Below are 12,624 nucleotides of genomic sequence, written 5' to 3'. Positions count from 1 at the left end.
CAGGACAGGGTCCCAGGGCTTTTCATACATTTAATTTCATTTTATTGTATGGAATCGCGGTCTCCCCGAAGGCCGGGAAGGGCCGGGGACCCCGTGTCCGTGTCTGTGAGTGTGAGTCTGTGCCTGTGAGACGTTCACCACGCCAGCCCGTGTGATTTTATAGGAAAAATCCGGGCCTGGCAGCGTGCCCAGGCGGGTCCCTGGTGTCCCCTGGGCCTTTCTCTGGGTGCTCAGTGCTGGGTGCTGGCTCTTCTGTGCTGGGTGCTGGGTGCTGGGTCCTCTAGCTCACTTCCTCAGGGTCTCCAGGCTGGATAGCCAGCCAGGGTGGCCTGTCCTCTTCCCCATCCGTCCCTGAAGGAGGAGGAGAGGTCTCTGTCCATCCTTCTCTCTATCTGTGGGCTCTTCCTGGAAGGAGTTCTGGTAGAACTTAGCCCTCAGCACTCAGGACTCAGTGCTCACCACTTAGAAATCAGCACTTAGCACTCAGCACTCAAGACTCAGGCCTCAGCACTCAGTACTTAGCACTAACCACTTAGCCCTCAGGACTCAGCACTCAGCACTGAGCCCTTAACCCTCAGCACTCAGCAGCACTAACCACTTGGCAGGCAGCAGTCCATACTTAGCCCTCTCACACACACCCAGGACTCAGCACTCAGCACTAACCACTGAGCAGTCTGCACACTGAGTCTGCTGGTCCTCTGGGCTGGCTTCCTCAGGGTCTCCAGGCTGGGTAGCCAGCCTGAAGTGGAAGAACCTAGCACTTAAAGCTCAGCACTCAGCATTTAGCTCTCAGCACTAACCACTTAGTGGGCAGCCTTCAGTACTTGGCACTCCTACTCAGGCCTCAGCACCCAGCCCTGAGCCCTTAACCCTCAGCACTCAGCCCTAACCACTTAGCAGGCAGCCGTCCATACTTGGCACTCCTACCCAGGCCTCAGCATTCAGCCTATAGGACTTAGCACTCAGCACTCAGCACTTATGACTTGGACTGAGCACTCAGCACTCAGCCTATAGGACTTAGCACTCAGTACTCAGCACTGATGACTTGGACTGAGCACTCAGCACTCAACCCCCAGCACTCAGCCCTCCTCTGGCAGCCCCCATCCTCTCCTGGGGACCTCTGGCGTGTGGCTCAGCCCCCCTCCCCGAGAGACCCCCGGTTCCTCTGGACACAGACACTCAGCACTGAGCACTCAGCCCTCTCCGGTGACCACTCGGGACTCGGCACTCAGCCCTCAGGACTCCACACTTGGCACACAGCTGATTTCATTTTCTAAGCACACTCTTATTTCATTTTCTTTCATTTTATTTCAAGAAGTAGCGGCCTCTCTGAGGGCAGGGCAGGGCAGGACAGGGCCCCAGGGCTCTTATTAAATTTTATTTCATTTTATTTGAGGGAATGGCGGTCTCCCCGAGGGCCGGGAAGGGCAGAGGACCCCGTGTCCGTGTCCGAGAGTGGGAGGCCTCTGGATCCGCTGGGATCAGGGTCTGTGTCCCCCCCGGTTCATTCTCTCCACGGACCCCGGCCTCGAGAGACCCCCACCCGTCCTTTTCCAAGCGCCAGGGATGTTTAAACATGTTTTAAACCATGAGAAACGCCGAGCTGCAGGCGTTTCCCGGCCCCCGCCCAGCAGGCAGATGCCCAGCCGCTGCCGCCGCCGCCGCCGGCTCGCCGAGGGCAGGTTTGGGAGGGGGTCTCTCTCTGTAAAAAGATGCTCCAGTGCCTGGACCACGTCCTGGGGGGACCCCCACCCCTGAGTTTCAAACCCAGGAATTTTTAAAAATTTTTTAAAACTGAGAAACGCCGATCCGCAGCCGTTTCCCTGCCCCCTCCCCCCGGGCCGATCCCCAGCCGCCCGCCGCCGCTGGCTGACGGAGGGAACGTTCATGGCTGCGGCCTGAGGGAGGCCCGAGGCCGGCGCGTCTGTGTTACACCTCCCACGACCGCACCGCCGTGGATCGTGTCCGCGTTCACCGCGGGGTGTTTCATCCGTTTCCCAAACCCGCTCCGCGCTCCCCTCGGGGCGGCCGGGCCTCCCGCTCCCCCCCCAGCACCGCGCGCGCTCCCCCTGGTGGCGTCCGCAGGGATCAGCACCGCGCCCCGCCGGACAGAGCCCGGGACGGGAGGGAGGGGGAGTCCCCGGCGTCCCCGACCCTGGATGGATGGGAGGTCTGAGGACGCTGTAGATCGGAGAATCCAGTGCTCGGTCTCTGTGGGGTCCTCGGGCGTCTCTGGGCTCCCGAATGCGGGGCCTGAGGCCTCGGCGTATCGCTGCCGCCCCCACCCGAGTGAGCAGGGCCGGCAGGGACCAGGGACTTTGATTTAATTTAATTTAATTTAATTTAATTTAATTTAATTTAAAGGCTAGGACTTTTATTTAATTTCATTTAATTTCATTGAATTTTCTCTGAGGGCGGGGAAGTCAGGGACCCTCGTGTCTGTGTCTGTGCTGGGGAGACGTTCACCCGCCTGCCCTGCCTGACAATCACTCACATGGATGGCCTGTCAATAACTCACATGGATTTTTTATATATATATCTATATCTGGTCCAGGGGATCGCCATCCACACCGTCCCATATGTTGGAGGCTGAAGTCGGCATTTTTACCAACCCAGGGACGGGCCCGTGTCCCATCGAGGTGACCAGAGGGCCTGGATCTCTGCGGGGATGGGAAGAAGAGTGATTTTTTTCAAGGAGTCTTGGCGACGGGCCGGCCTCTCTGTGTGCAGGCCGGCAGCCGGCAGCCCAGGAGCTCTGGGACTCTGCAGTCAGCTCTCTAGGATTCTGGCCTCAGGACGAGTTTAGCCTCCTCAACGGGGTCTGGCCGGGTCCCCCCCCTGTCTCTCCCCCGGGGGACCACGCTCAGGAACCTCAGCGCGGGGAGGATTCGGCCCTGACGTCAGGGTTTGGGTCGGAGGTCTCTGAGGGCAGCTGCTCTGTCCCCTCAGCTCCTAGGCCTGTGTAACCGGCTCCCCTGGTGTGGATTTCATGTTGGGAGTGGGCATCTATGTCAAAAAAGATTCTCCAGACCCTTGACCAGGTCCTGCAGAGATCCCCACCCCTTAGTTTCAAACACAGGAATTTTTAAGAATTTTTAAAAATGAGAAACGCAGATCCGCAGCAGCCCTGGCAGACCTGGCAGCTGCTCTACCCTCAGCATCTAGGCCTCTTTCACTGACTCCCCCGGTCTTGATTTCCTTGTGGTCGTGGGTATCTATGTCAAAAAAGATTCTCCAGACCCTTGACCACGTCCTGGACAGACCCTCACGCCTTAGTTTCAAAGACAGGAATTTTTAGGAATTTTTGAAAATTAGAGACGCAGACCTGTAGCCCTGGAAGCCGCTCTCCCTCCACAGCTCCTAGGCCTGTTTCAGGGCCTCCCCTGCTCTGGATGTCACGTTGGTAGCGGGTATCTCTCTAAAAAAAGATTCTCCAGATCCTTGCCTACGTCCTGGAGGGACCCCCAGCCCTGATTTTCAAAACAGGGATTTTTAAGAATTTTTTAAAAACGAGAAACACGGGTCTGCAGGCGTTTCCTTCCCGTCCCCCTCCCCCCGGGCAGATTCCAAGCCGCCGCCGCCTCTCGGGGACAAAGGCGATGCTAATGGCGGCTGCGGCCCGGGGCCGGCGTGGCTGCCGGGCGGGGGCTGACAGGCTGAGGCCAGCGGGGCTGCGTTTTAAACATCCAAACATCCACCGCCGTGGGTCGTGTCCGAGTCCATCGCGGGATTTCTCCTCCGTTTTCCAAACCCGCTCTGGGCTCCCCTCGGGGCGGCCGGGCCTCCCCTCCAGCGCGCCCTCTGGTGGAGTCTGCAGGGATCGGCACCTCGCCCGGCTGGACAGAGACCGAGTTTGGAGGGACGGGGAGTCCCCAGCGTCCAGAACACTGGACGGATTGGATGTCTGAGGACGCTTTAGATCTGAAAATAAAGTGCTCGGTCTCTGTGGGGTCCTTGGGCTCCCGAATGAGGGGCCTGAGGCCGCTGTGTCTGGCTGCAGCCGACACCTGAGGGAGCAGGGCAGGCGGGGACCCGGGGATTTCCTTTCATTTCATTTCATTTTATCTCATGGCAGTGAAGTCAGGGAACCTCGTGTCTGTGTCTGTGTGGGTGAGACGTTCACCAGCCTTCCAGGCCTAAGACTAACTAAAAGATCTTTATTCATCTAGGTGAGCCAGGAGATACTCCTAGATCTCCGGCCAGGGGAGGCTTGGGGCCTGTCTCCTCAGCACCCAGCACTCAACACCTAGCCATCCTTTATTTTATTTTATGGATCGACTTATCACTCAGCACTCAGCACTCAGCACCTAGCACTTATTTCTTTTATTTGATTTATTGTTAGGATTGATTGAGCACTTAGTACTCAGCACCCAGCAAGGACTCAGCCCCAAGCACCCAGCACTCAGCAGCTGGGTCCAGGCAGCCAGCAGCAGAGGATCTCTGGGAATCTGCAGTCAGCTTTCTAGGATTCTGGGTCTCAGGACGAGTTTAGCCTCCTCAACAGGGTCTGGCCCTGTCCCTCCTGTCTCTACCATGGGGGACACGTTCAGGAACCTCAGCTCGGGGAGGATTCTGCCCTGAAATCATGGTTTGGGTCGGAGGTCTCTGAGGGCAGCTGCTCTGTCCCCTCAGCTCCTAGGCCTGTTTAAGCGGCTCCCCTGGTCTGGATTTCATTGTGGTCGTGGGTATCTATGTCAAAAAAGATTCTCCAGACCCTTGACCACGTCCTGGAGCGACCCCCACCCCTTATTTTCAAAACAGGAATTTTTAAGAATTTTTTAAAAATTAGAAACGCGGATCCGCAGCAGCCCTGGCTGATCTGGCAGCTGCTCTACCCTCAGCCTCTAGGCCTGTTTTAAAGACTATCCTGGTCTTGATTTCATGCTGGGAGTGGATATCTATGTCAAAAAAGATTCTCCAGACCCTTGACCACGTCCTGGAGAGACTCCCACCCCTTAATTTCAAAACAGGAATTTTTAAGAATTTTTTAAAAATTAGAACTGCAGATCCGCAGCAGCCCTGGCAGACCTGGCAGCTGCTCTACCCTCAGCACCTAGGCCTCTTTCACTGACTCCCCTGGTCTTGATGTCATGGTGGGAGTGGGTCTCTATGTCAAAAAAGATTCTCCAGATCCTTGACCACGTCCTGGAGAGACCCTGACCCCTTATTTTCATACACAGGATTTTTTAAGAATTTTTGAAAATTAGAAACCCAGATCCGCAGCAGGCCTGGCTGACCGGGCAGCTGCTCTACCCTCAGCGCCTAGGCCTCTTTCACTGACTCCCCTGGTCTTGATGTCATGCTGGGAGTGGGTAACTCTCTGTAAAAAGATTCTCCAGTCCCTTGACCACGTCCTGGAGAGACCCTGACCCATTATTTTCAAACACAGGAATTTTTAAGAATTTTTGAAAATTAGAAACGCGGATCCGCAGCAGCCCTGGCTGATCTGGCAGCTGCTCTAATCTCAGCGCCTAGGCCTCTTTCACTGACTCTCCTGGTCTTGATTTCATGGTGGTCGTGGATATCTATGTCAAAAAAGATTCTCCAGATCCTTGACTACGTCCTGGAGTGACCCCCACCCCTCATTTTCAAAACAGGGATTTTTAAGAATTTTTTAAAAATGAGAAACGCGGGTCTGCAGGCGTTTCCTTCCCTGCCCCCTCCCCCCGGGCAGATTCCAAGCCGCCGCCGCCTCTCGGGGACAAAGGCGATGCTAATGGCGGCTGTGGCCCGGGGCCGGCGTGGCTGACGGGCGGGGGCTGACAGGCTGAGGCCAGCGGGGCTGCATTTGAAAAATCCAAAAATCCACAGAGCAGTGGATCGTGTCCAAGTCCATCGCGGGATTTTTCATCAGTTCGAAAACTCCCCTCGGGGCGGCCGGGCCTCCCGCTCCCCCCCCAGAACCGCGCTCGCTCCCTCTGGTGGAGTTTTCAGGGATCAGCACCTCGCCCTGCTGGACAGAGCCAGAGAATGAAGGGGTGCAGTGCGTGGGTGCTGAGTGCTCAGTCCTCTGTGGAGGGTGCTGGGCGCTGAGTTCTCCGTGCTCGTCCCCAAACCGCCCCTTTAGTGCTGGGCGCTGAGTCCTCTCTCCCCTCACCATGTTGAAAATGATATTCCCCATCGCTTCAATGATCTTTCCTATTTTTAAACAACCTTCCTTCACGGTTCACTCTTTTCCCTATGTTTAAAATTATTTAAATGTTGAAAAGGATAGGCCCCATGTCTTCAATGACTTTTCCTATGTGTATAAATGATCTTCCCTCAGGTTTCATGATTTTCCCTTTTTTTAAAAATCATTTTCGCCATTTGACAAACGAGTGGCCACATGTTAAAAGGATTCTACCTATGTTTAATGATTTTCTCTATGTTTTAAATTCTGTTCCCCACCTCTTAAATGATGTTCCCTATTTTTAAATGATCTTCCCTCGTGTTTCACTCTTTTTCCTATTTTTAAAATCATTGTCCCTATTTTTAAAATCATGTTCGCCATTTTAAAAATGATTGGCCCCCTTTTAAAAGGATTCTCCCTGCTCTTAATTATATTCCCTAGTTTTAAGATCATTTTCCCTATTTTCAAAATAATTTTCGCCATTTTAAAAATGATTGGCCACGTTTTAACATGATTCTACCCATGTTTAGTGATTTCCTCTATGTTTAAAATTCTTTTCCCTCTTTCTCAAATTATTTTCCCTCATTTTAAAATTATTTCTGCCATTCTAAACATCATGGACCCCATTTAAAAATCATGGGCCCCATGTTAAAAGGATTCTCCCTGTTCTTACTTATTTTCCCTATTTTTAAAATCATTTTGCCTATTTTAAAAATCATCTTCGCCATTTTAAAATGATTCTCCCTGCTCTTAATCATTTTCCCGATTTTTAAAATCATGTTTCACATTTTAAAAACGATTGGCCCCATTTTAAAATGACTCTCCCTGCTCTTCATTATTTTCCCGATGTTTAAAATTATTTTCCCTAATTTTAAAATCATTTTAGCCGCTTAAAAAATGATTGGCCCCATTTTAAAAGGATTCTCCCTCTTTTTAAATGATTTTAGCTATTTTTTAAATTCTTTTTCCTATTTCTTAAGCGATCTTCCCTCATTTTTCGTGAATTTTCCCGATGTCACTCACCCTAAGGCCTGAGGGAGGCCTTAGGCCAGGGCAGACAGGCAGGGCAGGGCCCTGGGGATCGGATTCCCTTTCCCCGTGTGTCTGTCTGTCTGTGCCTGTGAGGGGCCGGGCACCGTCCAAGCCCGGGGGATTTTATGAAAAATCCTGGCGTCTGCAGAGCGTGGCTGGGTGCTGAGTGCTGAGTCCTCTGCGCAGGGAGGGTGCTGGGCGCTGAGTCGTCTGTGGCCTCTCCCCAAAGCCTGCCTGAGTCCAAACACGGCGGATTTTTTTGAAAAATCCTGGCGTCTGCAGAGCCTGGCTGGCTGCTGAGTGCTGAGTCCTCTGCGCAGGGAGGGTGCTGGGCGCTGAGTCGTCCGTGCCTGTCCCCAAACCGTCCCCGGGTGCTGGCGCTGAGTCCTCCGTGCCTGTCCCCAAACCGCCCCTGAGTGCTGGCTGGGAGCTGAGTCCTCCGTCCCAGTCCCCAAACCGTCCCCGGGTGCTGGGCGCTGAGTCCCCCGTCCCCGTCCCCAGGTGCCCTGTGCGGGCTCCTCCGTCGCCCTCCCCTCCGCCCAGCCCCGCCGGGGACCGGGGTTCGAGGCCCCAAACCCCGCCGAGGCCGCTGAACGGGACAACTGGTCGACCTCGCTGCTTCTGGGCTATGGGAGACATGAGCGGAGCCAGTCAGCGCCCAGGGCCAACTGCTCGACCGGCCTGGTTGCTGAGTGCTGGGAGCTGAGTCCTCCGTGGAGGGAGGGTGCTGGGCGCTGAGTCCTCCGTGCCTGTACCCAGGTGCTGGGAGCTGAGTCCTCCGTGGAGGGAGGGTGCTGGGAGCTGAGTCCTCCGTGGAGGGAGGGTGCTGGAAGCTGAGTCCTCCGTGCCCGTCCCCAGGTGCTGGGCCCCCTTCCCCAGGTTTAAAATGATATTCCCCATCTCTTCAACGATTTTTCCTGTTTTTAAAGGATCTTCCCTCAGGTTTCATGGTTTTCCCTATTTTTTAAATTATGTTCGTCCTTTTTAAAAATGATTGGCGCCATTTTAAAATCATTCTCCCTGTTTTCTAAATGATTTTAGCGATTTCTTAAATGATTTTCCCTATTTCCTAAAGTAGTTTTCCTATGTGTAAATCACCTTCCCTGATGTTTAATGAGTTTCCCCAGGTCCTAAATGATATTCCCTATCTTTTAATTATTTTCCCTATTTTTTAAATTATTTTCCCTAGGTTCCCAATCACCTTCCGTGATGTGTAATGATTTTCCCCACTTCTGAAATGATTTTCGCCATTTTAAAAATTATTGGACCCATGTTAAAATGATTCTCCCTATGTTTAATGATTTTCTCTATTTTCTAAATTCTCCTCCCCATCTCTTAAATGATTTTCCCTATTTTTAAAATGATGTTCAGCTTTTAAAAATTATTCTCCCTCTTTCTTAAATCATTTTCGCCATTTTAAAAAGGATGGGCCCCATTTCAAAAGGATTCTACCGATGTTTAATTATTTTCTCTATGTTTAAAATTATTTTCCCTATTTCTAAAATGATTTTCCCAATTTTCAAAATTATTTCCCCATGTCTGAAATGATTCTCGCCATTTTAAAAATGATTCTACCGATGTTTAATGATTTTCTCTGTGTTTAAAATTCTTTTGCCTATTTCTTAAATGATTTTCCCTATTTTTAAAATTATTTCCCCATGTCTGAAATGATTTTCGCCATTTTAAAAATGATTCTACCTATGTTTAATTATTTTCTCTATGTTTAAAATTCTTTTCCCCATCTCTTAAATGATTTTCCCTATTTTTAAAATGATTTGCACCTTTTAAAAATTATGTTCCCCATGTCTGAACTGATTTTCGCCATTTTAAAAATGATTTGAGCCATTTTAAAAGGATTCTCCCTCTTTTTAAATGATTTTAGCTATTTTTTAAATTCTTTTTCCTAGTTCTTAAGCGATCTTCCCTCATTTTTCATGATTTTCCCGATTTCAATCACCCTAAGGCCTGAGTGAGGGCTTAGGTCAGGGCAGGCAGGCAGGGCAGGGGCCTGGGGATTGGATTCCCTTTCCCCGTGTGTCTGTCTGTGCTCGTCAGTCACCGTCCAAGCCCGGGGGATTTTATGAAAAATCCTGGCGTCTGCAGAGCGTGGGTGCTGAGTGCAGAGTCCTCTGCGCAGGGAGGGTGCTGGGCGCTGAGTTCTCCGTGCCTGTACACAAACCGACCCTGAGTGCTGGCTGGGAGCTGAGTCCCCCGTGTCTGTCCCCAAACCGCCCCTGAGTGCTGGGCGCTGAGTCCTCCGTGCCTGTCCCCAAACCGCCCCGGAGTGCTGGGCGCTGAGTCCTCCGTCCCAGTCCCCAAACCGCCCCTGAGTGCTGGCTGGGAGCTGAGTCCTCTGTCCCCGTCCCCAAACCGCCCCTGAGTGCTGGGCGCTGAGTCCCCCGTCCCCGTCCCCAGGTGCCCTGTGCGGGCTCCCCCGTCGCCCTCCCCTCCGCCCAGCCCCGCCGCGGACCGGGGTTCGAGGTCCCAATTCGCGCCAAGGCCGCTGAACGGGACAACTGGTCGACCTGCGTGGTTGCTGAGTGCTGAGTGCTGAGTCCTCCGCGGAGGGAGGGTGCTGGGAGCTGAGTCCCCCGTCCCAGTCCCCAAAGCCTGCCTGAGTGCTGGGCGCTGAGTCCCCCGTCCCCGTCCCCAGGTGCCCTGTGCGGGCTCCCCCGTCGCCCTCCCCTCCGCCCAGCCCCGCCGGGGACCGGGGTTCGAGGTCCCAATCCGCGCCGAGGCCGCTGAACGGGACAACTGGTCGACCTCGCTGCTTCTGGGCTATGGGAGAAATGAGCGGAGCCAGTCAGCGCCCAGGGCCAACTGCTCGACCGGCCTGGCTGCTGAGTGCTGAGTGCTGAGTCCTCTGTGGAGGGAGGGTGCTGGGCGCTGAGTCCTGCCTGCCTGTACACAAATCGTCCCCGGGTGCTGGGCGCTGAGTCCCCCGTCCCCGTCCCCGTCCCCGTCCCCAGGTGCCCTGTGCAGGCTCCTCCGTCGCCCTCCCCTCCGCCCAGCCCCGCCGGGGGCCGGGGTTCGAGGCCCCAAACCCCGCCGAGGCCGCTGAACGGGACAACTGGTCGACCTCGCTGCTTCTGGGCTATGGGAGAAATGAACGGAGCCAGTCAGCGCCCAGGGCCAACGGCTCGACCGGCCTGGTTGCTGAGTGCTGAGTGCTGAGTCCTCCGGGGAGGGAGGGTGCTGGGAGCTGAGTCCTCCGTGCCTGTAACCAGGTGCTGGGCGCTGAGTCCTCCGTGCCTGTACCAAAACCGTCCCCGAGTGCTGGGCGCTGAGTCCTCCTAGGTTTAAAGGAACTTCCCCAATGTTTCATGATTTGGCCTATTTTTAAAATTATTTTCCCTAGGACTTACATGATTTTTCCTATCTCTCAATGATACTCACTATTTTTTTAATGATTTTACCTATTTCTTAAATGACATTCCCGGATTTATAATGATTTTCCCCATGTCTTCAATGGTATCCCCTATGTTTAATTCTTTTCCCTATGTTTCAAATTATGTTCCCTAGGTTCCCAATCACCTTCCCTGATTTTTATTGATTTTCCCCATGTCCTAAATGATATTCCCTATCTTTTAATTATTTTCCCTATTTTTTAAAATGTTTTCCCTAGGTTCCCAATCATCCTCCCTGATGTTTAATGATTTTCCCCATTTCTGAAGTGATTTTGGCCATTTTAAAAATTATTTCACCCATGTTAAAATGATATCCCCTATCTTTTAATTCTTTTCCCTATTTTTTAAATTATTTTCCCTAGGTTCCCAATCACCTTCCTTGATCTTTAATGAGTTTCCCCAGGTCTTCCATGATCTTCCCTAATTTTTAATTCTTTTCCGTGATTTTTAAATGATTTTCGCCATTTTAAAAATGATTCTCCCTATTTTTAATTATTTCCTCTATTTTTAAAATTCTATTCCCTTATTTTCCTCTATTTTTAAATGATCTTCCTGCATGTCTCACTATTTTCCCTATTTTTAAAATTATATTCCCCGTGCCTAAACCTATATTCCCCATTTCTTAAATGATTTTTCCTATTTTTAAAACTTCTTCCCCAACGTTTAACTATTTTCCCTCCTTTTAAAATTATTTTCCCTATTTCTTAAATGATATTCCCTGATTTTTAATGATTCTCCCTATTTCTTAAATGATTTTTGCCATTTTAAAAAATGATTGGCCACATTTTAGAATGATTCTGCCTCTTTGTTAATGATTTTAGCTACTTTTCAAATGATTTTGACCATGTTTTAAAGGATCTTCCCTCCTTTTTCATGATGTTACCTATTTCCATCACCCTCAGGCCTGAAATAGGACTCCAGGCCTTCATGGTTTCCTGCAGAGATTTTATGAAATGAAAAAGAGCTTTCAATAAAATAAGAATTTAATGTTCTATGAGCAACAAGACTGAGTCTCAGGGGTGAGTCTCAGGGATGACAGGCTGACATCCAGGGAGGCCAGCAGGCAGCCTGTGTGGAAGCTGCTGCCTGGGGGGGTCTGCAGAGCGAGTGTGTGCTGTTCCCCAGGCAGGCAGGTGCTGGGTGCTGAGTCCTCTCTGCTGGGTCCTGGGTGCTGAGTGCTGGGTGCTGAGTCCTCCATTGAGATGGCTGGGTGCTGGGTGCTGAGTCCTCCGGGCAGAATAACGACTGCTGGCTGCAGAGGAGTGAGTGTCTGTGGATGAGAAAGAAATCAGTGGCTCTGTCCAGGTCCCTGTCAGGTTTTAAAACAGCCAGTCAGAGGAGAATGTGCCCATGACCTGATTCAGTGCTGGGTGCTGGGTGCTGAGTGCTGGGTCCTCCATTCAGAGTGCTGGGTGCTGAGTCCTCCGTCCAGACGGCTGGGTGCTGTGGCTGGAACTGTGAAGCAGTCTCTGAAACGGAGAGAAAGCAGCTTTTATGAGGAACATACATCTGAGTTCTGGGTCAGGAGACAGAATCCCCAGCTCTGCAGTGACAGCAGCCCCGCCCGTCTGCTCTCTCTCACACAGACACAGACACAGACACACCCCCTGCCGGGTCCCTGGCTGCTCTTCTCCCCCCCCCACCCGCCCAGGTCTCTTTTGCCAAACCGTCAGCCCGCTTTAGCCTATAAGTCTCAGAAATTCGAAGGTGGCTGTCAGCAGCTCGAGCCGTGGCTCAGAGCAGTAGGAGCGCCTAACGCTGAGTGCCTGGTGCCAAGGTCGCAGGTTGGAATCCCGCTTGCGCCTGTTGCCAGGCATCTAGACGTGATCTCTATGCGGAAACGATAGTGACGTTGGCATATCGCTGCATAATTAATCGGAAAAAAAAAAAAAAAAAAAAAAAAAAAAAAAAAAAAAGTTTTGACGGGGGTCCCCTACACTTTTAAAAATTTTTTCGAACAGGACCCTTATGGCTGGGTCCTGTTGCGTGCGGGTGAGCGTGCAGACACGGCAAGAGCAAGGCAATCGTTTTATTTCAAGAGCAGTTTAAGACAGACAGTGAGAAATCTCAGGAACG

At 51.9% G+C, this 12,624-nt stretch overlaps 1 protein-coding gene across 6 annotated transcripts in view; it reads right to left on the bottom strand.

Annotated features, from left to right (window-relative positions):
• The window catches only part of LOC148117563 (uncharacterized), a 220,465-nt gene that overhangs the window by 110,149 nt on the left and 97,692 nt on the right, over positions 1–12,624 (bottom strand). For 2 of the 6 annotated variants that reach the window (XR_015737049.1, XR_015737052.1), the window contains exon 3: positions 11,514–12,017. The exons of 3 other annotated variants lie outside the window; for them this stretch is intronic. The gene's annotated coding sequence lies outside the window, so the exon portion shown is untranslated. Of the gene's footprint in view, positions 1–11,513; positions 12,018–12,624 lie in introns of those variants that run through there. One more of the 6 variants, XR_015737058.1, reaches the window with a different exon arrangement.

This window comes from Myodes glareolus, chromosome X (assembly GCF_982192425.1).
Source record: "Myodes glareolus chromosome X, mMyoGla1.1, whole genome shotgun sequence".
Taxonomy (NCBI): Eukaryota; Metazoa; Chordata; class Mammalia; order Rodentia; family Cricetidae; genus Myodes; species Myodes glareolus.
This window is presented reverse-complemented; position numbering and strand designations above follow the sequence as displayed.